The 24,333-nt window shown below is 42.0% G+C and overlaps 2 long non-coding RNA genes across 2 annotated transcripts in view; one reads left to right on the top strand and one right to left on the bottom strand.

The window, feature by feature from the left end:
* LOC130682633 (uncharacterized) overlaps positions 1-6,548 on the top strand; it is a 37,174-nt gene extending 30,626 nt beyond the window's left edge. Inside the window, exons 3-4 of the long non-coding RNA XR_008995936.1 lie at positions 5,957-6,042; positions 6,167-6,548. This is a non-coding gene — a long non-coding RNA (uncharacterized LOC130682633). The remainder of the gene's footprint in view (positions 1-5,956; positions 6,043-6,166) is intronic.
* Positions 1-24,333, bottom strand: part of LOC130682634 (uncharacterized) — a 274,470-nt gene that overhangs the window by 33,691 nt on the left and 216,446 nt on the right. The gene's annotated exons all lie outside the window — the stretch shown is intronic.

The following is a 24,333-nucleotide window of genomic DNA, read 5'->3' as shown; positions in this document are numbered from 1 at the left end:
ATCAATGAATCCAGTCAAGATTAACTGTCTACACGTGAGCTTCAAAAGATCCTCTATAGCCAGACAGAGTTGAAAGAAAGACATAATTCCATAATACACTAAATAAAAGCTGATCAGTTATCAGACCTGGTTGTTTAATGCTGCACTTCCTCATTGTCATACAATCTGATTTCAAGTAGTTTGAATCTAAAACATCTATTATTAGATCTCAAAAAAAATCTTCTTTTGGAAAAAAAAAGCACCCATCATTTCTGTATCCTGCCTAGTCGAAAGTGTATTTAGATAGGTCTAAACTAAACTTCGGGCTCAAATTTTCTGAACCCAATTTGTGAAATTCCATATGTTTTAGTAATTAAAGCAGAAAGAAAAGAAACCTAGCTAATGAACCATTTCAAACAGGAACAATTCCTATACAGAATAATCATGGAATCCTGGAAGCAAAAGGAACCATAAATCCTTAGATATTATGTAGTGAGGAGAGGGGCTGTTCAAGGCCTTGGAATTCTAAGGCGGTGCCAAGGGGCGGTCATGTGAGAGCTGAGGAGCGCGGGGGGCTGGGGCTGCCAAAGCAGCCCTCCTTTTGTCTGCTATCTATTTTTAAAATTTTGTGCTTTTATGTAAGAGATGATTTGAGAAAAAAAGTTCCACTCCCTAGAAATAAATTGAGAGTCACTGGTGCAGCCCGGTCGCTCACACAAATGAGCTACTTCTATGACATCCCGACAGGCAGTACTCCGGTATCTGCTTGAACACTGCTGTCACTGTGAGTTCACTATCCTGAACAGCTCATTTCCACTCTGGATATCTCAGGTGTTTGGGACGTTCCTCCCTCCCACAGCGCCAAGTCTTACCTCCCTACGAATTCTAAGCCCCAGTTATGTCCTCTGGGACAATGCAGAATTTCTAATTGTTCCCTCCCTCCTCCGAGTCCCTTCAGACCTTGAAGTACACTGTTTTTTTCTCATAATACACATTTTATTTAAGAGTAACTTTAATCTCCAAATCACATATCCATACATCAACTTCCTTTCTGCTGATTTCTCTTAAACTTAAGTGCTTGGTTTGTTAAAGACTGTAAACACTTACCATGTCTGTAACCTAGCACACAGGAACAGCTTTGAACAGAGCTTCCTCAGCCTGCCACTCCCAGGCATCTCTTTATTATAGATGCTGGTATCAAAACAACCCTGTATATATTTTTGATGCTGTTAGTAGTCATCATCCACACTGTTTTCAATAACTAACACAACTTGTGACAACATTTATTGTACCTCTGTTACTTTAGACAATTTCGGCTGCAGCTCTTGGACTAAACTAGATGGAGAAGGCATGCCCTTTCTGTTTTCCTTCTTGTGATTTTTTTACTTCCCAGGAACACACATCTCCACAACCATCTAAAATTTCTCACCATGCTTTCATCTCGTAGACCTGAATTCTATTTCAAGTACTCCAGGTTGACACTTAAACGGCCATGCTTCACAAGAGGTAAGAACCTGTACTGTACTTTTCTTCTTATCTGAAACATAATGGGTGGGCATCTATTTCATATGTTCTTACAAATATCTTGGTCATGTTTACCAGCTGGGTCTATTTTTTTGTAATATCCAATCAAGATTTTTACTTGAGTAGAAGATTGTTGATTCGAGACAAGTTTGAGATCCACTAAAATTAGACGGTGTATATTTGTCCTGGTGGCTGTGGAAGGCTTCTATTTTCTTTGGACAGCCATCATTAGACACCGCACATGTTAAAAGTCCAGCTTTAACGCTAAATGAATTTTGTCATTTTGCTAACACTGGTATGTTTTAGGCACCCACCCCTCCACTGGAATTATTTATCCCATTAATATTAATTTTTGTTACAAATCTGATGACAAAGGATCTTCTGAGTATTTAGGTCCACATTCTACTTTTAGGCTATATATTCTGTTTACACAGTTTGTCTGAGGAGACTGCCCTCTTTTCCTATATAGTGAACAATTAATATGTCTGTTTTATGTAGGCTGACCCAGATCCAGTTCCTTAAGACATGTAGCTTTTAAAATCATCAGTGGAATAGTTTATTATCCTTATGTTAGTTATTCCTTTACCTTTGTTATTATAGCACCTCAGAGTTGGTCATTTTCTTTCTATCTCTACTACTATACAAAGATGTGTCGTGAGGGTGTGGAATATGTCTTCTTTCTTATTTTGGTATCCCTAGGATACAGTGAGCAGATTATAGTGAGAAGTCACCCTACATTAATTGGTAACTAAATTCAAAGCAAAATAGATGTTTCTTCACACTAGAACTAAAAGATGATGGGCAATAAAAACAGACCCTAAAATCTTAGCCTTGGATAAGCTTAATTATCAGCCACAAGCAGGAATTCTCATCTTTCCAAAACCACATTCTGGCCATTTCAAAACTACCTTTCCCTCAAGACATGTAGAAAAATCAGGAAGAAAGACCACCTGAATAATATGATGAGGAAAGTGTCTTTAAAGTGTACTCCCCATCAATACAAACCAAACCAAGGAAGTAAAAGTCAGTGAAAATCCAGCCATACCATTCCGATAGAAAGATCAAGACTTCTGATTGTGCCTTTCCAAAGGAACGGAATGTCTGGGCACCTGCGGGGATGCAATGCCAGCCCCATGCAGCACTGTGACCAGTAGACTCATTTTGTGAATCAGATTCATGTGCCAAGGCAGGTGGGAAAATAAAGAGTAGGTGTTCGAGTCCTAGTAAACCTTTCTGGAAGAAGAAAAAATACAGTATCCAGTTGATTGTGGGTGGTGAATTTATAAGAAAATTAGAAACAAAATCAGACTATTTAAAGTCTTCAGCAGTAGGGAACCTTGGAGAAAGAAGGTGTGAGGTTTGTAAAAAGCCCAGAGTAAAGGCAACAAGTTATGCCTCAGGAAAAACCACTCGAGTCCCTCCATTTTTGAAAACTTTGGCAGACTAGAGCATTAGAAAATGAAATCCAAACTCAGTCTGAGGTAACTTTCCAACCCTGGATTCATGGAACAAACCTTTACCTAGACACACACACACACACACACACACACACACACACACTCCTGTTTAATTGAAAAAGAAGCCTGCCAAGACTGAATGAAAAACGTCAGTGGCCTGAGAAGGCAGCTCTCAATGTGTGACTGGGGACCTAGAGCCCTGTAGTAGAGGTCAAGCAAGACAGTTAGCAGAATACCTCCCTTCACTTCACAGAATTTAACTCATTTCCATGCTACCAGTTACCACCTAGGTAGTCTACGATGACTAACAAGTTTACATGCCAGCCATGGCCTCTCCTCTGAGCCCTAATTTCATGGATCCAAATGCCTACTCTTATGTCTACACCAACATACCTCATTGTCAACATGTACAAAATGATCTTTCATGTGGATCTTTCAGTGGGCTCTTTCATTCATGTAGCATCTAGTGTCTAAACACTGAGCACCGACTTCTTGGTTGTTTGTAGACTGAGATTTCTTGGTAGGCTGAGCAGCGGTTTGATAGATGCACATTAATTCCACACCCCACCCATTTAGGCCATGGACTACACTGGCTAGGAGGTTAATAATCTGACTTTCTCCTGCATACTTCTAAGAGTTCAGCCGAGTCCAGGCAGTCAGAGTGTGCAGTGAGACGGAATCCTCCCTGACTTGGCTGTTCGTGTCTAAGCGTAGTGAGGTGGGGGGGCCTTGGCCTGGAGGAAGGGAAGAGTGATTCAGGGACAACTCTTCCCAGCGCCAGCTCCACACCTGCCTCAACAACCAGGACAGTCACACTTGAGCCTCAGAGTATCCATGCTTGTGAAAAAGTGAGGGAGAGATCTGCTCATGTAGGTCAGAAGTCAGCTTTGCAAGGGCACTAGATCTAGTGCCAGTCAGGACAGGACGCATGGCTTCTCGCTCGGCATCACACGTGACAAGCAGTCTCTCAGGGAGGTTTTCTCCCTACCATACCATGATAGGAAATTACTTGAACAACTTTGGACACCACCTTCCTATTATAAAGGAATTTGGGTTGGTGCAGTCTAAACAAACTTCTTAATTACGCTGACTATGAAATAGGGTCACCTGATAACTACATCATCTTGTACATGAGGAATATTTAAAGACTCAAGTGTCTAGGCTGAGCTGAGATAAGAGCCCATAAAATGCATAAAAAGATCCAAATGACTAGTGTCTGCAAATATATCCCAAAAATATTTTTTACACTATGTTGGTATGTCTAGTTCTGATAGAACCAGATGTTAAGAGAGAGAGAGAGAAAAAAAAAACACCACCAAACAATTTGTCTGACGATTTTACAAAAACAAAAATGAAATTAGATCATTCATTTCTCAAAATCCTGGAGTGCCAACTCTGATCTAAGTGGGTCTGCTTATCTGAAATTATACAGTGATAATGGTTAATGTCAAACCCCCTTTCCACAAAAGATATGGAGAGCTTTGTTTCATGTTTGTAATAATATTAACTAATATGTTGAAGCACTTTAGAATTTAGAAATCATAGTTACATGTATTATATTACTGGAGTCCTCAAAAACCCTGAGAGGTTGTGTGGACATATTTACTACCACATAGGTACTGTAATTAGGGAAACTGAGGTTCAGGGAAGGTCTTCCCATACTAAGAGTTAAAAGCCATATCCAGTCTTCTTTCCAGCGCTCCACACCACTGTTTTTTGTTGTTGTTGTTTTTTGCACCGTTAAAAAATAGCAATTTTTTGAGGAAAAAAAGATCTGTCAGATACATTTGTGTTTGTAAAGATAAACAGAGATTACTGATTTCATGCATGTTGTCATTGTTCTATAGTTCAGTGTTGATTTGGTCTACATAGAGTTCATAGTAAAAATGACAACTCCTTCTAGAGAAATGTGAATTATAAAGCCTAAATGTATGTTTCTACCTCTGTGTGTTTAGGAGATAAGTTAATAGTTCTCAGCCAGGAAGTTTCCATTTTAGTACATTCAAAAAGGTCATGCTACTTTTATCTTTTTGAGCTGTTTTTTCTAAACTTATTTTCCCTTTTAAAAGTATTTTTATTTATAAAGCAATTGATCAAAAAATACTCACTCTCAGTCCTATGCTGGAACCTGAGGCGGATGTGGGTGGATAAGGTAAAGTGAACTGCCAATTGTTCAGGACCGCTCGTGGAGACTGGGTATACCAGAAGCCAGCAGCAGGCAGTGGGTCCCAGGCACCGACCTTCCAGGCCATCGGTGCTGAGTACAGGGAAGGGACACCTCTGCACGAGAGGGGAAGGTGAACTAAGGCTATTTGTGGAAGCTAGAATTCCAGCACCTTGCCGACCAAGAAGTGCACAGCGAAATAGCAGAGCATAAACTTGATTTGGGACTTGGGCTATCACATTTGTTTTCTCATTGTTGTTGCTACTGTTATTATTTTCTTTTCCTACCTGGAGGGCAGCTAAGGTCTATAGAAAATGTCTTTGGACATGATTCTTTCTAACTGACTAGTTAAAAATCTTTTTTTTTTTTTTTTACAATACCTCTACTTCCAGAATACATAGGTATGGATCTTCTTATTCATTCTTCCCACCATGCCAGAAGGGTGGAGGAAGGCAGCACCAGTGCCCCCTCACTTCAGATGGGGAAGCTAACCTCTAGGGGCATGTGGCTGCATGTTGTTCTCTGGGGGAATAAGACTCCTTCTTGCTTTCTTTCACCTCTGGGCTTCTGTTTCATTGTCCAGTGGTGTGTGTGTGTGGGTGTGTGGGTGTGGGTGTGCGCGCACACATTTTGTTTTGGCTTAGTTCATTATACTATTCTGTCACTCTTATATACACTTGGCAACAGTGGAAAAAGACAAACCTCATAGAAAACAGACCTTAGCATCTAGAGATTCATACAAAAGCCTAGCATTTTCTCCCAAGTTCTCATGCAAAATTAACAATCTTTGTTCTTAACCACATGACAACCTTATCAAAAATCTTAATTCCAGAGCAGTTCCAACACAGCTGGTCCATTTCAAAGCTGCAAGGAATTCCTCAGAGTACCCTGTCATTGCTGGCCTTGGGTTAGGGTAAGGTAAGTGCAAGCTGATATCCAAAGTGGGACGTTTCCCTCAGAACCACCCAATTTCACAGGTGTTTAGATTCTAATTTAGCTCAGGTCTAAATCCCTGCAATATCTCTTCTCTTCTTTTCTCCAGCTAACACCTTCCAGGGTCATGCCTGGAGAAGGAAAGCATGGCCAGTACTTCCCACTTGGCTCATCAGGAATTCGACCCCAAGAAATGGCCCCTGTGAATTCCTGAAGAAACCACAAGAAGAAAAAAACACTGTTAGAGCTAAAACCTATTAGAGTTAATAAGCAGGTTCAGCAAAATTGCAGAACACAAGATCAACATAAAGAAATCAGTTGTATTTCTATAAACCAGCCATGAACAATCCAAAATTGAAATTGGGAAAGCAATCCCACTTACACTATTATCAAAAATAGTGAAATGTTTATGAATAAATTGAATCAAGGAGATGTAAGACTTGTGCACTGAAAAAAATAAAACATTGTTGAAAGAAAATTTAAAAGACCTAAATAAATGGAAAGACATCCTGTGTTTGTTCATGGTTTAAAGATTTGATATTGTTAAGATGGCAATATTCCCCAAATCTATGTACAGAGTCAAGGCAATCTCTATCAAAACTCCATTGGCCTTTTATGCATAAAGAAACAAGCTGATCCCAAATTTATATGAAACTGCAAGAGACCTTGAATAGCCAAAATGATCTTGAGAAAGAAGAACAAAGTTGGAGGACTTACATTTTCCAATTTCAAAACTTACTATGAAGCTATAATAATTAAACAATGGGGGTGAGACACAGAGATTAATAGAATAGACATGAAAGCCCAGAAGTAAATTCATACAACTATGGTTAATTAATTTTTGACATGAATGAAAAAAATCATTCAGTGGGGAGAGTATTATTTTCAACAAATATTGCTGGGACCACTGGATATCTAAATGGAAAAGAATGTATTTAGACCACTATCTCACACCATATGTAAAATTACACCGTGTGTAAAAATTTATTCAAAGGAGATGAAATGCAAGAGTGAAAACTATTAATCTCTGAGAAAAAAATATAGCTGTAAATCTTCACAACCTTGGATTGGACAATGGTTTCTTAAATATGACACCAAAATCACAAGGAACAAAGAAAAAATGAATTGAACTTAATCAAAATTTAAAACTTGCATGCAAAGGACACTATCAAGAAAGTAAAAAGACATCCCCCAGAATTGGAGAAAATATTTCAAGCTGTATATCTGGTAAGGAACGAGTATTCAGAAAATATAAAGAACTCTTAACAACTGAACAGCAGAAAGATAACCAACCCAATTAAAAAATGCTCAAATGCCTTGAGTAGACACTTCTCTGAAGAAGATATAAAAATGGCCAATAGCAAATGAAAAGATGTTTGACATCATCAGCCATTAGGGAAATGCCAATCAAACCACAATAAGATAACACTTTACACCCATTGAAATGGGTTCAATTAAAAAAAAAAAAACAGAAACAAAAACAAAAACCAGAAAGTAACAAATGCTGTGTGAGAATGTGGATAAATTGGAACATTCAGACATGGTTAGTGAGAATGTAAAATGATGCAGCTGCTCTGGAAAACAGCGTAGTGGTTCCCCTAATAGTTAAACATAAAATGACCATACGACCCAGCAATCAGCTCCTAGGTAAATCCCAGAAAACTGATAACAAACAAAAAGTCAAACAAAGACTTTTATAGAAGTGTTCCATAGCAACATTATTCATTAATAGCCGAAAACTGGAAACTACCCAAGCGTCCATCAACTGATGAATGGATAAATAAAATGTAGTACAGATATAAAATGGAATATTATTTAACCATAAAAAGGACACATGCTATCACATGGAGGAGCCTTCAAAACATTATGTTAAGGGAAAGCAGTCAGCCACAAAAGACCACATAGCATGTGTTCTGTTTATAGGATGCGTCTAGAACAGGCAAATCCGTAGAGACAGAAAGCAGATTGGTGGCTGCCGGGGGCTCAGAGAACAGGAGAACGGGGAGTGAACACTTGCTGGGCACAGGATTTCTTTTCAGAGTGATAAGAATGATCTGGAATTAGATAGCAGTGATGTCACACAACATTGGGAATATAATAAAAGCCGCTGGATTGTACACTTTAAGTGGTTAAAATAGCAATTTTTCTAATCTCCATGAAATTTTTAAAAAAACGAAACCCTAAAAATCATGTAGGAGTGAAAGTGTTTTCTTACTCATTTTCTCATTTGCTTTCCTAGAAATGAGCGAAAACTATGCTTGGATTACAACTTCAGGTTATGTGATGAACTGGAAAAAAAAAAAAGCCAGAGATTACAGAGTGAGTTCTAGCTCTGATATTCAAGAGCCATGTCACCCTGGGGAGCATGTTTGTTTCTCTGCGCCCCAGTTACCTGAGATGACACCCTGGTGTCCACCTGCCCGATGTGTGGGTGGGGCCTGGTCTGGGTCCAAGGACTACATAGAAAGGCCATGAGTCGGTTCTGAGCCTGACTCATCACGAGATGGGTTAATGGTAAAGCGCGAGGAGAAGGAAACAAGCCACAGTTTTTCCTAAGATTTCCCCTGCGTTATCCTCATTTGTGGGCAAAGTGCTCAAGAATGCTATTTTTAAAGGGTGACGATATTCGGTTGAAATGCCCTCAGAGGAAAGGGAGGTCAGGACTGGCAGGAGTTTGCCCAAACCGCAGGGCCTCCGGACTCCAGTCCACATCACCAGCAACCGCCCTAATGAGCTCTGTGCTAGACTCTCCAAACTGAATTACATAATACATTTCCGTTTCATTTCATGAATCACAACTTGGGATACGATGTTCCTGGGTTACAGTTGATATATTTCAGAGATTACCAAAGATTTCAAAAAGAAAAATCGATTTTATTAAATTCATATGTAAAATGTCTATATGTCAGCCAACTTATTTATTTTCAAATTTGGGATTTTCTTAAATGCCACAGTTAGAGCTCAATGTCAAGAGAGTTCCCGATAAACCCATTAATGAACGGTAAGACTGCAGTTGCCCCTGGATTTTTCATTTCTTTCGACAGCTCAGTGCCTGGTGGATGATGGTGGGCTTTATTTCAGCTGCACCTGTTGGCATCCCTTTGGGGGTGAGAGTGAGAAAGAGGGGGAAAGCCGCAGAACATGGAGCCGGGGAAGGGAGGCTCCTGTGGAGAACCAGGCAACCGTGAGCTCTGTTCACGAGGACTCTGAGCCTCACATCCAGTCATTGCCCCTCTGCGGATGACAGTGTCACTGCCAGCTCTGAGTGTTCACTCCCCTTTGCTCAGAACAGCCTAGGAGCTGGAGCCCTGGTTCTGGACTCGGAAAGACCAGCTCAGCCATCGTTAGCTACGCAGCCTCGGCACAGTTATTTAATCTCTCTGAGCTTCAGTGTGCGAAGCTGTACTATGGGAATCATATGGTGCATTTGCTATAGAGACATCCTGAGCGCTAATGACACGAGGTGTGCAGATTAGCACAGTGCCTGGTACGTAGGAAGTAGCTAATAAATAATCCGTCGCACATTATGGCTGTTACCCTACCTCCGAAGCAGCGACTTTGAATTGTAAATTGGGTTTTGGCTCATCCAGCATCTCCTGAGTCGTCGCTCATTTTTAAAATTTCTGATCAAGGATCAAGTTTGCTGTTGTGATGGCACACGCTCTTTGAGGTGGGACCTGGCTGTATATCAGTTCATATATTCATTCATCATTTTTTAATACTATCTTATATGTGCCAAAGAAAATGTTCAACGTGAGGGAAATAACGTTGAGAAATGCAGAATGCAGGTTCTTCTCTCAAGGTCCTACCTGGGGAGATAGCCAAGGACTGAGCTGAGTACAAGCCGGTTTGCTGAGCACAGAGGAAGGTGTGCCAGGGGCTGGAGATGGCCATGCGACTCAGAGTGGGCCACTGGGACGTTAGTGCCCCCCAGCCTGGCAGCCACGTGGGTGAATCAAGAGCTGGGGGAAATGGGAAAGGGCACTAGAGACTAGTTACCATGGAGCAGCTGAGCACAGGCATGGGGAAACTGCACTTTTAAATGTCTACTCTGAGCCCAGGCACTTTACTTTTGTCACACCAACAAATGTAACCCCCCGTGTTACAGATGAGGAACTGGAGGCCAAGAGAGATTTTGTACCTGGTTCAAGATCATACAGGGGGTAGTTCATGGCAGAGGCGAGACTTAAGTCCAAAGCTGACTGACTCTTCCCACAGGACCATGCCACCCCACTGACTCAATCACACAGACTAAAGGACTGGTATTGATTAGACGGCCGAACAGGCTTCTTGGTCTTCTGGAAGAACGTACATTGTCCCACTTGGCACTGAATAGCAACGGATCGCCTGATCACCAGTTCTGCCAGGGCAGCCGTGAGCAGGTATAAGTCGCTTGAACAATGCCTGCAATTCCTTTTGGCTGAATTCTCACACCCCGGTTCATTTTTTGTAGCATGATGCAGGTGCAGTTGGGACATTTTCAACTCTTGCTAGGGAAGACAAACAGCAATTTTTAGGTTATAAAAGAATAATACAGCTCTATTAGAAAGATTGGCTCTTTCTTTTTTTTAACCCCTAAACACCTATCAATAGAGTAAGATCTGTTATTTGTCCAAATACATTGTTATTAACAACAATGATCAGTCTTGCTGAAGGCAGAGCTCATGGTACTGAGGGGATGAGATGTGTGTGCCTTACCAGGTGTCACTCATGGTGATGTCCCCACCTTACACTTGTTTTGCATTTGTAGTTTATAAAGCACTACACTTCCTCCTTCTCTTTGAAGCTATTAGTAACTTTGGAAGGGAACAAGGAGAGGTATTTCTGCCTCCATTGTGTAGAGTCTTGAGGGACCCTCTTGGGGTCACAAGGGCCAGCACCGATCCCCCACGGCCTGCATCCCAGGCCAGTTCTGCTCCCCACACCGTGCTCTCTCCTAATTGTTCTGCTCATTTTGTACCTATGAGGGTTAACTGGGAACACAGGAGTTCTGTTAAATATCACAGTAGTTAGTACATTTTAATCCTGATCCCCTAGCCTACTGTAGCTGCTGTAAAATATATGGCAATAATTTCCTGAGGCAGGGTAATGTATAAGGAATGTCAGGCCAGCCTCTGGGCATATTTGCCTTAGCTCAGTTTTATTAAAGTGAAACTTTTATTAAGGCATGTGGTGAATTGAGCAATCGGCATGATTCATGCCGTTATAAACCCATTGCTACACTCACAATAAATCAATGAGCCATTGTCGTACATTTGCTGTGGAGTTGGTAGAAACAAGGAAAAAATCAATATGGAGATATTATTCAGACCATATGAAAGTATTAAAGTGTGTTCTGTGTGTGTATTAAACCTGGCCAAACCATATTTCATGTGTACTTTTTTTCTGTAAATATCTCCGTTAGTATCCTCCACCCTATACTATTTACTAATACATATGCTATTATGAAATAATTATTGGAAATATTTCAAATTCCACAATAGGTCTTTATGATTTTTAAAATGTATTTCATAATGATAAATTTGCATAGAAAAATTGTCCTGGGGAAAAAGCATTAGCGATATTAACAATGAAACTCTTCCTTTACAAACACACCATAACCATGACTTTGTATAATTCAAAAACTCAACCAACAAGAGGAAGTGATTTGAGCCAAAGAAAAGGCACTTTTCATTATCTCCCAGCTTGATGGGGACAATCACCAAGACCGCAGCAATCTCCACATATCTGGAAGCTATTACCATATCTCTGTTTACCTGGAACCTCCAGAGAACAATGAAATATATGTGGGTGACAGACATCTCCTATGGCTGCAGTGTGTGATCACCCGTGTTTCAGCATTAGGAAGTTTCAGGTTCCTCTGCAGATTGAAGTAAGTTGTTCACAAAAATAGGTGTAGCCACATCTGGCTACAAACTCAAGTTGCAATATCACTGAGCTCATTCTTCATTTTAGGAAGTAGGGAGCTGGGCATTTATTGCTGTCTTAATTTCTTAAAGGGTTTTCTCAGGCACTCTACTCCTCTCTGAAACAAAGGTTGGATTTCACAGAACAGCTCTGCAGCGCCCATGGGGTGCAAGGCCCTCTGGTAGGCCTGCAGAGAAAGACGTAAGTGAGTGTGCCATGGCCTTACACTCCGTGGGTCCAGGCCGGCCGCCTCCAACAAGTGCTCTGAGTGGAGAGGACAGTGGAATCCAGGAGATGCAGAGTCAGTTCCAACCGGAGGCTCTTGAGATTTCCTGATGGAGGTTTTAAAGGAAGGTTTTAACTTGAACATGATTCACACATGAACCACAAATATTTTCCCGGTTGAGTTGTTGGCTATTTGTAGCTTACCACCCAAGGGCTATCTTTTGGACCAAGAGAACCGTAAATCCACATAGTTGTAAGTTCATTGGGAATCTCCTTACATGACATCATTTAAAATTTTCCAATAAAAGAAGAGATCCAAATGCACAATCCAGGTACCAGGGACATCAAGGGAATTTTGTGATGATCCTAGTAAGGTCCAAAGCTTTTGCAACCAAGAAGATTATGCTGCTCCCCAGGTGGAAACCTTTCTGTCTGCTTTGTTTTATTTTGTTCATGTATGACAGGTTTGATAAAAATTATATACCTTTTTTAACTACTTCAACTAGTTACAACTAAAGGACTTAACTTTGCTTGATTTCAAAAAAAAATAAAAGAAGTAGACAGTGGAAAATAAGAGAGAAAGCTGAGTAAGGGAGTTGGCCCCCCAGGAAGTGCAGGGTCGAGGAGGTGGGAAGCAAGGCTCCCCAGAGCGCTGGCCACTACTGCAGTAAGTCCACTGCTCCCCATAACCAGGCTGAATATCCTGGCTTTCGGCTGCCTTCCATGCTTTCATTTAAAGCCCAACCTATTGACAACAGGAGCTGCAATGGAGAGACCAGGGTGCATGTGACATAATCTTTGGCTTTACTGTGGTATGTGTCTTTTCAGGGCATATGGTCCGAGATGATCCATCATGGCTTATGATGTCAGATTATCCACTGAGACTGAGGTCTCTTTGCAGAAATGCAATTATATTCAGATAATGGTATTTCCAGTTGTTGTGATAGACAAGACTGATGCTGGGAAGAAGTGACTGGTAGAAGACTGGATGATATATGTGAGGGGCAGGCACAGGAATGAGGCATCGCGAACCGGGCTGTCGGTGAGGTTTGCTGTTCTTTCCTCCCCTGTACATTTCTCAGCAGTCAGCATTGGTTGCCATCCAAGATCCCGTGGTCAACCATTCCACAAAGCTCAGTCCAAGAGGCCGGCAAGTCCCAGGCTGCTGTGGCGATTATCTGAGGCCCCCTCTTGTCCCTCCAGCCACGCATCCTTACTTGCTAGGCTGCTCCTCGCTCCATAAACCAGAAGCGCCATTTAAAGGGCTGCCTTCAGCTCTTTCCTCGGCGTGTGTAATTACCCCAGTCATTTTTCCTCCTTCTCTAAATATTTTGTTTTACTTTTCTACCTTTCCTTTATTCTTTTTTTGTTAAAAAATTTTTTTCTAGGTATTTCCCCTACTTTGAATCTTCTGGCCTCCAATGCTGTGTTGAGAATGACCAGGAGCCTAATGCTACAGAACATTCACTCAATCATTTAACCGGTATTTACAGAGAACCCACTATGCTCCTGATCATTAAAACCCAAACTGATCTGGGTTCAAATAGCTGCTTTGCCATTTATTAAGTCATGTGGTCTAGGTTTCTCCATCTGCATTGGAACCAAAGTACTTGGCAGAGTGCCTGACATATGGGCACCCATTGTGTGGAATCCATTATATCTATTATTTCTAAGCTGCAATGAAGACCTTCACAGAATACATGTTTCTTCAGCTCATGATCTTTTTATGGATACTTATTCCATATTGCTGAATTGTCCTGAAATTTATGTAAATAAATGAAATATTTTTGAAGGGATTTTCAGAGTCCAAAAACATGGGTACAACAGATAGATTCAGTGTAGATTAAAAATCAGTCAAGTTCTTTTTCTGCTCTTAGATCTTGTCATTCAGAGACCATCCCCATTCTGATCTTATTTCCAGCCCCCACAATCCCCACCCAGGTCCCTTTATCTGCCCTGGGCTAGCAATGAAGCAATAAAGGCTAAGAGTGTTGATCAGTAAGCCTCAGGAAAAGTTTGAGTTGACTTTCTGTCCCCCCAACTGCATGCATATTCTAATAGGGGACATTAGAAGACCAAACTGCTCTTGAGACACTAAGGAAGAAAGGTTTCTTGGCAGATCTATAGGCTGAGTCCCAGCCTGGGCCAAGTAAGTCAGAATCTCCAGGGAAAGGCACAGGGGGATCTGTTTTTAACAAGTCATCAGGCAAGCTGGAAAACCTGATCTAAATCACTCACAAAAGAATAACTGGGCATCCCCATGTCTTTCAAAAATGTTAAATAGGGCAAGAAGAAATGTAAAGCAGGATTATGCCTTCAGCAGTAGACATACCCACATGCATATATATATATATATATATATATATATATATATATATATATATATATATATACACATACATATGTACTCACGTATATATGTAATCTCTAAGCATTCTACAACATTTACATATAAAAAGGCAAGTCATTATGCAAGAGAGAAGTATTATCTTTCACTCTATGAATGAGGAAACAGCAACTCCAGGGGGAAGGTAATGCCCCCAAAGTCACCCAGCTGTCAATTGGCCATGGTGGGTCGCTGAATCCTGCCCATCTCCAAGATCTGTGTTTCCTTCACTGACTGCAGCCTCTTTCTACCTTGGATACAAGCAAGGACCAGCCTGAGGAGAACATAAGGAGCACAAAAACACAAAGTTCCAGGAAATGGGGAGAGAGAGGAAGATCTGGGCATGATGATGGGGGCCTTAAGTGCCTAGATGAGGTGCTTTCCCTTATCCTAGAGTGGGTGATGAGGAGCCTTTAAAAATCTTATGATGATAACGATTACCAATATGAAAAATGAAATGTTTAGATGTTCTGAAAATAATAAAAGGCTATTGCATCAACTTTGGGTAATAGAAAAAAAAATCCCATACCACAGTTATTGAAACTATCACAGTGTCTTTTTTCCCTACATGTATTTTTTTACATCATTATAATTGTACTTTATATATATTTTTAGGTCCTGCTTTTTTCTTTAACATTATACCTTACTACTTCTCAAGAATTTACAAGTTGGCAGGGGAAGTAAGATACATAAACCACTGGCAGAAATACACAGTGGAATGAGAAGAGCAGAACAAGAGACAGGGAGACCAAGGGCTCTGAGGCCAGCGGGGGAGCCCACGGGGGGCGATGAGTGGAGTGGGGACACTTCACGCCCCCATCTCGAGGACAATGTGTATTCCTTCAGGGGAGGACAGGGCACTCAAGCAGGGAAGGTGAGGTGCTCACGGGTGCGTCAGATGGGTGTGTGCAGAGCTACTTGTCTGGACTGGATATAAAGGACAGCAGTGGAAGAGAAAGTCGGAAAGGCTATTGAAGCTGTCACAGTCATGATGACATTAGCTGAAACAAAAATAACACCCCCCCACCTCCAGTGGCTTACGACGATGCACGGCCACTTCTACCTCACGGAGCAGAGCAACAAGGTCCTGAGGTCTACTCCAAGTGGTGCTCCTGGGACCCATATTCCTTCCATCTTGTCCTTTCTCAACCTCAACATGCATAGAATCTTCTGTTTCCAGCTGGCAGAATGAGAATGAGAAGGCATAAAAGGTGTGCCCTTATCTCAACAACCTCGGCCCTGAAGTGACATGCATCGCATTTACAAAATTAAGTGCAGGGTGGAGATGGGGAGGGGAGACGTGGGAAATACAGTCCCGTCCCAGCAGCTGTTTCCACCACCTGCACACTCTGGGTGGGAGCACAAGTTTTAGTGGGTCCCCTCTCCCCCAGAGAAGGTCTTCACAGCACACTCACAGGTCAGGGCATCGTGGTGCAGGTAAGCTGGCCTTGGGAGGGTTTTGAGCTGGAGAATTACATCATCAAAGGCATGAACTTTGGAAAGAGAAATCTACTACAAGCATGTCTCTGAAGGCTGGTAACAGCGGGGGAAGGGAGAATAGGAGGAGACCATTAAGATAACGCAGGCAGGAAGTAAAGACCTGAAGGAGGGTAATAATGGTAGGAAGATAAGGAGGCAGAAGAAAAGACAGAGCAGGTTCAGTTATAGAAAGGATCCAGCAATCAGTAAGGTGGTGGAGTGACAGGGTGGGGTCACACCCAAACAAGAGGTTCCCAGACAGGAGAAGCTGGGATTCCGAAACCCATGAGGCCTGGCAGGTAGGGGGAGAGCTTCTCCTTACAGCTCGACTGCAGAGGTCTGAGCCTGTGCCTGCAATCCAGGGACAGGCCACAGCGCAGATATTCAGCTCCATTTGGTTTGGATGGAGCCAAAAGAAAAACATTGAATCCATGATTTCCCCGGCAGATCTTTCCTGGATATGTCTCAAAGACAGTGTCCACCCAGGCTTCATTTGCATCTGGAGTAGAGTGTCTGGGACGCAGAGCCTGCTGGTGGACTGTGGACATGGGCAGTTGCCAAATGCGGCTGAAGCTGCCACCGGAGATCTGTTTTCACAGGTTTTGTTTGGAAACTCAGTGTGGGGCTTGGGAACAGCTGGGAGTTTCTGAGTAATTGCATACCCTGGGGGTGGAGGGAGGCCAAGTCCAACAGCCTTTCCCAAGGATCCAAATGAGGGCAGAGCAGGAAGTCAGGTGAGGCCACCAGAGGCTGAGACCCAGCGCCTGAGGTCAGTACCAGTGCCTGGAAACGAAGCTCCCCCCACATGCAGACCTGGTAGCTCTGATGCAAACAAGCTGGGCACCCCTCCACCCTGCTCTTTACCCAGGGGTCACTTTCCATATCAGAGAATTTTGAGTGCTTTACGTGCGCACAAGCAGGCCCCCCTTTAAAGAATCATATCTATATGCCTTGAAAATTAAATAGACAAGGATGATCGTTTGTTCTGCAATGTGTTTTCCTTTAAGTCTCAGATTGAATATCAGCTTTGAAGCTTTCCTTGACCTTGTTCCTTTCCTCACTCCAGGAAGATTGATTGTCCCCTCTTCTCCATACTCAGAGCAATTCTTCCATCAGCCTAACATTTAACCATCCATATTCAATCACCAAATATTTTTTAAATACATTCTGGGTCTCGCGGGCCATGATATAAAGAAGAAGGGACTTCAATTCTTGCCACCCTCTTTGGATAAGCCCTCGGGGCTGGGATCAGCTTCCTGACTTTTGAATACTTGCCTGGCTCTGTTGTGCCTATTTAAGGTTGACAGAATCAAACTGGATTCGCCAAAGTGTTCCACAATCTCCAGTGGAAATTGTAAGAGATGGCTCACAATGCAAGCTCTGCTGGTACTGAACTGACAGTTTCCTGTACTTGCCCAGGAGAAGGCCCTGGAATACAGGTCTTGACTCCAGCCAGCTGCCACTGCAAGGTGACTCTACCTGCTTCATTGCACGAACTGAGGTGTTGCTGTCCTACCATTTTAGTGACTTACTGTCATAGCTGCCAGGAGCATGAGAACACTACCTCTCAGAATGGCCTGAAAATCATCTTTGTTATCAGGGCATGATTTGCTCTCAAACAATTTAAGAGGAGTCCTGGTGCATAAAGCTCTGTGTTCTAGTCTAGCCTTGATGGCAAAAGTTCTGTGATTTCTCCCAAATCTTAATTTTGCCACTTCCTCTTCAGTAAAACAAACACTTGCCTTTTAGCTCAAAAGCTATCCTATCCCCTAATACCAAAATCTTGTCCCTGGATCTGACTATGGCAAATTTGATTTAGCATTAAGCTCTACCGTGATTTAGCCTGTCTGTGCTTTTTTAAAAAAATCATATTTTTAATCGAGGAATAAAAAGAGCCTTTTTGACCAGACAGCCAAGATTCCCAGGTGGACCCCTCTCTGAAAGATGCTCATATGTCTCTCAAGATTCTGAAAAATATATTCTCTTCAATTCCTGTGCTTTTCTTTAAATGAAAATCTATAGAAACCGCAACATATTTGTATCGTTCCCATATGACGCCTTCATAGTTGAAGGAAGTGTTGGATTTTCTTGTTCTTTGGCTCAAAAAGATGGGTGACATCAGTGAGCTAAAACTGCAAGTTCTACTGCCCTTTCCCTATTAAACTTGAATGTTTACTTCTCAGGGGATTGGCCAAGAAAAGTCCATTTGGGCTGGAACACAGCATATTTAGTCTCAGAATTAAGGTAATTTCTTTGGAAGAGTTTCAACCAAATCAATTTAGTTCAGAGATGTTGGTGTTGGTTCCCTTTTAAAAATTCCAAGGCCCCAGGCCTTTTAACTGTACCTGCTCTGCTAACACCGTTCCAAGCTGGCTGTCACTCAGAAAGCCATATGCTCCAGGTGTATGGGATTCAGTGATGTGGGCCTGGGTGCTCTAGGAAAAGATTTCAGTTTTACAGTGTGAGTGCTCATGCATACCTCCATGGGCTCTCCAAAGACTGAAGACCCACAGGATTGAGGGCTCCAAACAAGAACCACCCCTCAAATCTACAAATTCCCTTCAATTATAAAATACATTCATGTAAACATTTTTTTCACTTGATCCCTGGAACAATTTTGTGAAGCAGATAGAGTAGGTATCATTATATCTGTTTTCACAAAAGCATCCAGGGGTTTGGCGGTATTAACTGCTTGGCCAGGGCCTCCTGGCTGGCAAGTGACAGACCTGAGATGTGGTCTTCCCATGATTAGGGCCCTATTTCACAGGGCTGTCCTATTAAATCAGGAAGAATTATGGGTGAAGAGCTGTTATAAAGTGCCTACCCTTGAGAATGCCCCACTGAGAAGATAGAAGAGAGATGTGTAAGTATGGTTTAAAGACTATCTAGAAAGCTCCTATATAGAACTACCTACAACTTGCTTGTCAACGATGCCACAATTTTACCATTAAAGAGCCACTTCTTTAAGGAAAGAACTGGGACTCATAATTCCCTGAATTTAAAAGAGTCCAAAACCAAGACACATCAGAACTAATGGCATCGTTCAGCACTTCCAGAGCAGCGTTTAATCATGTTGACAATGAGTGAGCATTGTTTCCTGGTTGCAGATAGGCATATTTTATCATGTTAAGAGAGTAACTATTATCTCTATTTTACTAAAAGTTGCCAACCTAAATCATTCTACTTAGTCAAACTGTCCTCTTTGCTGTCCCTGAAACAGCTAATAACCATTATTACAAGTGTTACTCATTATTCCAACCCCCTCTCCTTCATTACTCCAAGCCTGGGCACATTCTGGATGCTACATCAGGGCCTCAATTTTTCCCAATTCCAGAGCTGGAAAGTCTGTGGATTTGCTTACAGAGGACCCCTTCTTCTTTGTTTAATGATAAGCAAGGAGGTTATGTGAGCTGCTAAGACCACATAGAGGATTTATGTTGGAATGCTGGAACCGAAGACTCAAACGATCAATCAGATGCTACTTTTTGGATGCTACTTCACTAAGTCATATGAAACAGCAACACAAGAGAAGCATTTTGGAAACTTGTCCACAGTTTCCTCCCCATTCCTTTATCCCCTTTATCCCCTTTTTCTGTTTCAAAATCCCCAGTACCCTTCACTGCCACAGAAAAGATCTATGAGGATTTATGCAACTGAAAACTGTCCAGCTCTGTATAGATCAAGTTCTCAAGAAGAGAACATAATATCTGGTTCAAATTTTGCTTCTTTAAAGATCTGGTGATTCAAGTTTGAATCTTGACTCTCATTAGTCATATTCTTCCCATGTCTCAGTTTAGTCACCAGCAAAATAAAGCAGTATTGATGGTATTTCTACTGACCATTTTGATTCTAAAATTTTATTGCTCAAGAATCAGAATCTTAGACTCTCTGAATGGGTATTAAGAGCAGAAAGCAGAAGCATGATCTCAAGGGCCTTGGGAATGTTCTCATGATCCACTTGCTGGTGGCCAGAATCCCTTTCCCCATGAAGGAAGCTTTCTTTTCCTAGTAAAGGATCAGACTTGGCCATGAACTGACGTCCACACTGAAGTGTGAGTAATTGGTAGCTGATTCTTTCTTGATAGTCGAGTATGGAATGGAGCAGCTAATGACAAGTGGGCATGAGGGACCCTAAGGAGGGAAAGAGCAGAATTAAAGTCCAAGAAGAGGAAATGGAGAACTCTAAAGGTGGTCTTTGCTAGGGGGTGGCCCTACCAGGTTAGAGGGCAAAGGCAAGCCTAAGTTTAACCTTTCAAAGCTTAAAATGAAACACCAGGGCATCTGGCCTTCCTCCCTGTGCCAAAACAGCCTCCCCTCCAGAGGCCAGTGCTGCTTGAGATCCATCAGTCTCTGAGGTCAGAAGGTTAATGTCCCGCCCTGACTCAGGTCACCTCTCTACCTCCCTCTCTGAAACTCCAGCTCTACATTTTTGAGATGCATATAATAAAACTTGACCCTAAGGTCCACCCCATTAAAGGATAAAACAGTAATCCAGATACATACGACATTTCAGTTACATGGAAGCTCCAATTGCCTCTGTTCTGAAATGGAATGCCGACAGATTTATGACAACTTGGATATTGTCTTTCTTCATGTATTAAACTTACTGCGGAGGAGATGGTAGAAAGTGGAAAGGAATCTCAACAGACGTGGTAGAAATAAATGGCGAAGCCCTATTGAACTCAAGGTAAGAAGGGGCTTTTATTTCTGCCTATGACACAGGTTCTTACAAAGACTGTACAAACAGGTGGTGCCTTATTTAAAATGTGGTCAGTTAACCCCTTTTGAACATCACATGAGGCAGAGGCCACAGGTTTCTTGAAGAAAAATGAATGCTTTCTTATTCATCTTTGAATCTACCAAAATGCCCAGCACAAGTCCTGACAAGCAGTACGTGCCCACTAATACTTACTGTGGTTGATGAGTGAACGTGAAAATGACCATGGGGAAGTGGTGTGTTACAGAGCAAACACAGCACTAGAATGGCAGAGTTAGGAGACCTGCATTTTCATCATGATCGATGCTTTGAAGGTGACGTTGTGTGGCTTCTGCAACTAGTCCTCGAGAGGCTGGCAGCTTTCCCCCTCTTAGAACACTTTCCCGAGATGGCCCTGTAAAGAGGCTGGCCTAATCTACAAGCGAAGGAGGGGTCCCATGGGGAACAGGGGCTGGCACAACAGCTAGCACCCGCTTCCAGACATGTGAACAAGGCCACCTTCGACCTTCCCACCCAGCTGACCCTCCAGCTGAAAGCAGTCATGAGTGAGCCCAGGGAGAGCTGAAGAGAGACTGCTTGGCCATTCTACAGAATTTTGAGAAATAATACCTTTGTTTATGGTTTAAGCCCCTAAGTTTTTGCATGGTCTGGTACACAGCAAAGGCTAACTAAGCCAGGAAGTTGGACCAGATGACTTCTAAGGTGCTTTCAGCTTCCTATTCCAAAACCTTAGTATAGAAGTAATCAGAGCTAGAACAGAACGACATTGCTGAAAACATCTCTACTCTACACGAGTGATTTTGCAGAGAAGGACACTGACACACACAGGGGAGATTTCCCCAAATGGGTCTTGTAAAATGCTTGACTGTGTCACCTAGATGTGGACAGGAAGGAAAGCACAAAGCCCGGCCCACGATCCATCACTTCAGGAAGTGGCCTCCACACACTTAAGAAGATGGTGCTTTTTCTGAAGAGCAGCCGTCCATGAACAAACAAAGCCCCAAGAAACAGCTCATACCAGTAGACCAGCCTTCCCTCTGAAAGACCCTGAATCTATCTAGATCTTACGACCAAATCCAAATATAATGAAAGAGCTTAGCTTAAATTTGGAGAGGTTTGTGCTTTCTAACACATTCTTCTAATATTCATTTTATATTCTAACAATGAATGTCTTCCCCTTCCACTCTATCTTTTCTCCCTGTCTAAAGTAATGGTCTCTATAGCCAAAGTGTGGGCTTTCTGCTGCTTTTATCTGCATCTCTAAAACCACTCATGAAAATTCTTCTCCCTGAAGTATGAGCCATTACTAACATACTGTACAGTCTGGCATTGATTTAGGGCCAACCTGGGAATTTCAGGGTTGGGCTTGGATTTATCTGAGAGGAGTTAAATGTTTAGGGCAGGGGTGGAGTGCCGTTCCAACAAAATGGCAAAAGTAAACTTCAAGATGAGTGTCAGTGGAGATAATTAGAAGAGACAATTAAATAAATACCTGGATGGAAATTATGGGTCTGGTGCCCTCAGCAGAGCACACAACACCCATTTTAGACACATTCTAAAGACAATTTCAATAAGTCATCTGAGAAGAAGAATCAAATAAATTCCAAATCTTAACAGATTTGGTTGCTATGTGGCTTCTTGCAAGTGGACCATTAAATCAACTTTTTTAAAAAACTAACAGTTTCTCCTGTCATCACCGAGTGAAGAAGTGGAGAAAAAAACCTAGTTAGCCAAAGGAATGACATTCAGATGTTGAAAGGCTGAAACCTGAGGAACACTACAAAATGTGCTAAAAAACAAGAAGCTGGTGTTGAAAATGAAGACACAAAGGAAAGCATTCTCCCAGGCTTAGCACATGGTCTGTGCCCACACATGCTGATTGGCATCAGTGATTTGCCTAAGAAAACACAGTAGCTGTATGGCCCCTAGCACCTTCTCACGTGTGATTCTAACTCCAAGAGACAAGGTAGTTGGAAAGGGGATGACACCCAGCACCTTCTCACACATCACTGCCTCACATTTCCAGACACAGCAGGCATCTAAACCTCGAAGTTTTGCAACCTGTTGATCTGTAACACACAATACTGTTGACTCACAGCATCGCAGACAGGCTCATGGGTCCAGGAGCTCCCAACGCACCAAAGAAGGTGCAATTGATGAGAGTAAATGCCGGCATACCCGACGGGTCCAAGTACATAGATCTGATAGCTGGGCTATTTACTCTGAGGATAAACGATGTGACAGTAATCATGGTGCTCAGAATTACAGAGAGAGCTCCCAGAATAAGGAGACTTGGAGATTATCCAGCTGTGCAGATGACCACCTGAGAAGCTGTATCATTAAATCACACTGACCTCAGTTTCCTGGTTCTAAAACAAGATGGTTAGACTAGATGATCTCTCTGAAGTCCTTGACAGATCTCCTGAAGGTAGAATAAAAGCCTTTTCCCACCCCAAACCACTCTGCCACTTCAGTTGCAGGATCTTAGCCAATAACCTCAGCACCTCAATCCCTCATCTGCAAAATAACAGTTGTGAGGATAAAATGCATTAAAATGTGGTAAGCATTTAGGATACTATCTGGCATGTATAAGTTAGGTGTTCAGTTAAGTCATCATAGGAGCATAAGTAAATAAATTAAAACTCTATTGTTCAAATAACTCAGAAGAACAAAGAGAACAAAGTGGTCCTCTGAAAGCAAGAATGCAGTTGAGGCTGTAGTAAGAACCTTCCCCGTGACGTGTCTGCTCATCTTCCTTCAAGTACTTTGTCACTTGTATAAGATTTTTATTGTAGATGAGCTTTTCCCCCATTAACCTCTACTGAATAATCAAAAAAATTGGTGTAAGTATTTCTATTTTTCAACAAAAATTGTCATGTTTGCTTGTTTGTTTAATATCAGTGATATCTTCTGATGTTTGGCTAAGTTTTATTAGCTAGATATTTAAAGCTGTGCTGTTAAAGATGCACTTTAACACACGAACACCAACCTCGTCAGGATTGCCTGCTTAGAGAAAGAGAGCAAAAGCAAGAAATCATTTAGGAGTTAGTGGCTCTTACACTGAAGACACCTGTCAGGAAATAGGTTGTTGCTTCCATTTCTTTTTATCCTGCTAAATTCAAATAAAATTGAAATTCTCTAATGTGTCATAGTCCTTGGGTCGGAGGATTTGGGTAACATTTTTTAAAATTTCTTTCTTTGTAATATTTTGTAGTTTCCAAATTTTCTAACATGAGCTTGTATTAATTGATAAGAAAAGATAATGTTATTTTTTCAAGCACTCATGGGTCCAGCAAGCAGTCAGACCTGTACCGACTGTTGCATCCGCCAAGCTGAAGGCATCTCTTCAGGAGCCAGGAAAACTGCCAAGATAGAAGGGAGCCTCCCCTCCCTTGGGACCTCCCAGTTTAGGGAAGACACAAGAGACACAGACAAAGTGAACTGGGATACATTTAACACCAAATGGGATTTTCAGAGTCAACACACTTAGAGCAAGAGAAGGAGCAGGGGCCCCAGAGCTTTTTTGTAACTATCACCTCTGTCCTGTGCTCACTAATTTTAC

The sequence above is a fragment of the Manis pentadactyla genome, chromosome 2 (assembly GCF_030020395.1).
Source record: "Manis pentadactyla isolate mManPen7 chromosome 2, mManPen7.hap1, whole genome shotgun sequence".
In the NCBI taxonomy this organism is placed as follows: Eukaryota; Metazoa; Chordata; class Mammalia; order Pholidota; family Manidae; genus Manis; species Manis pentadactyla.
This window is presented reverse-complemented; position numbering and strand designations above follow the sequence as displayed.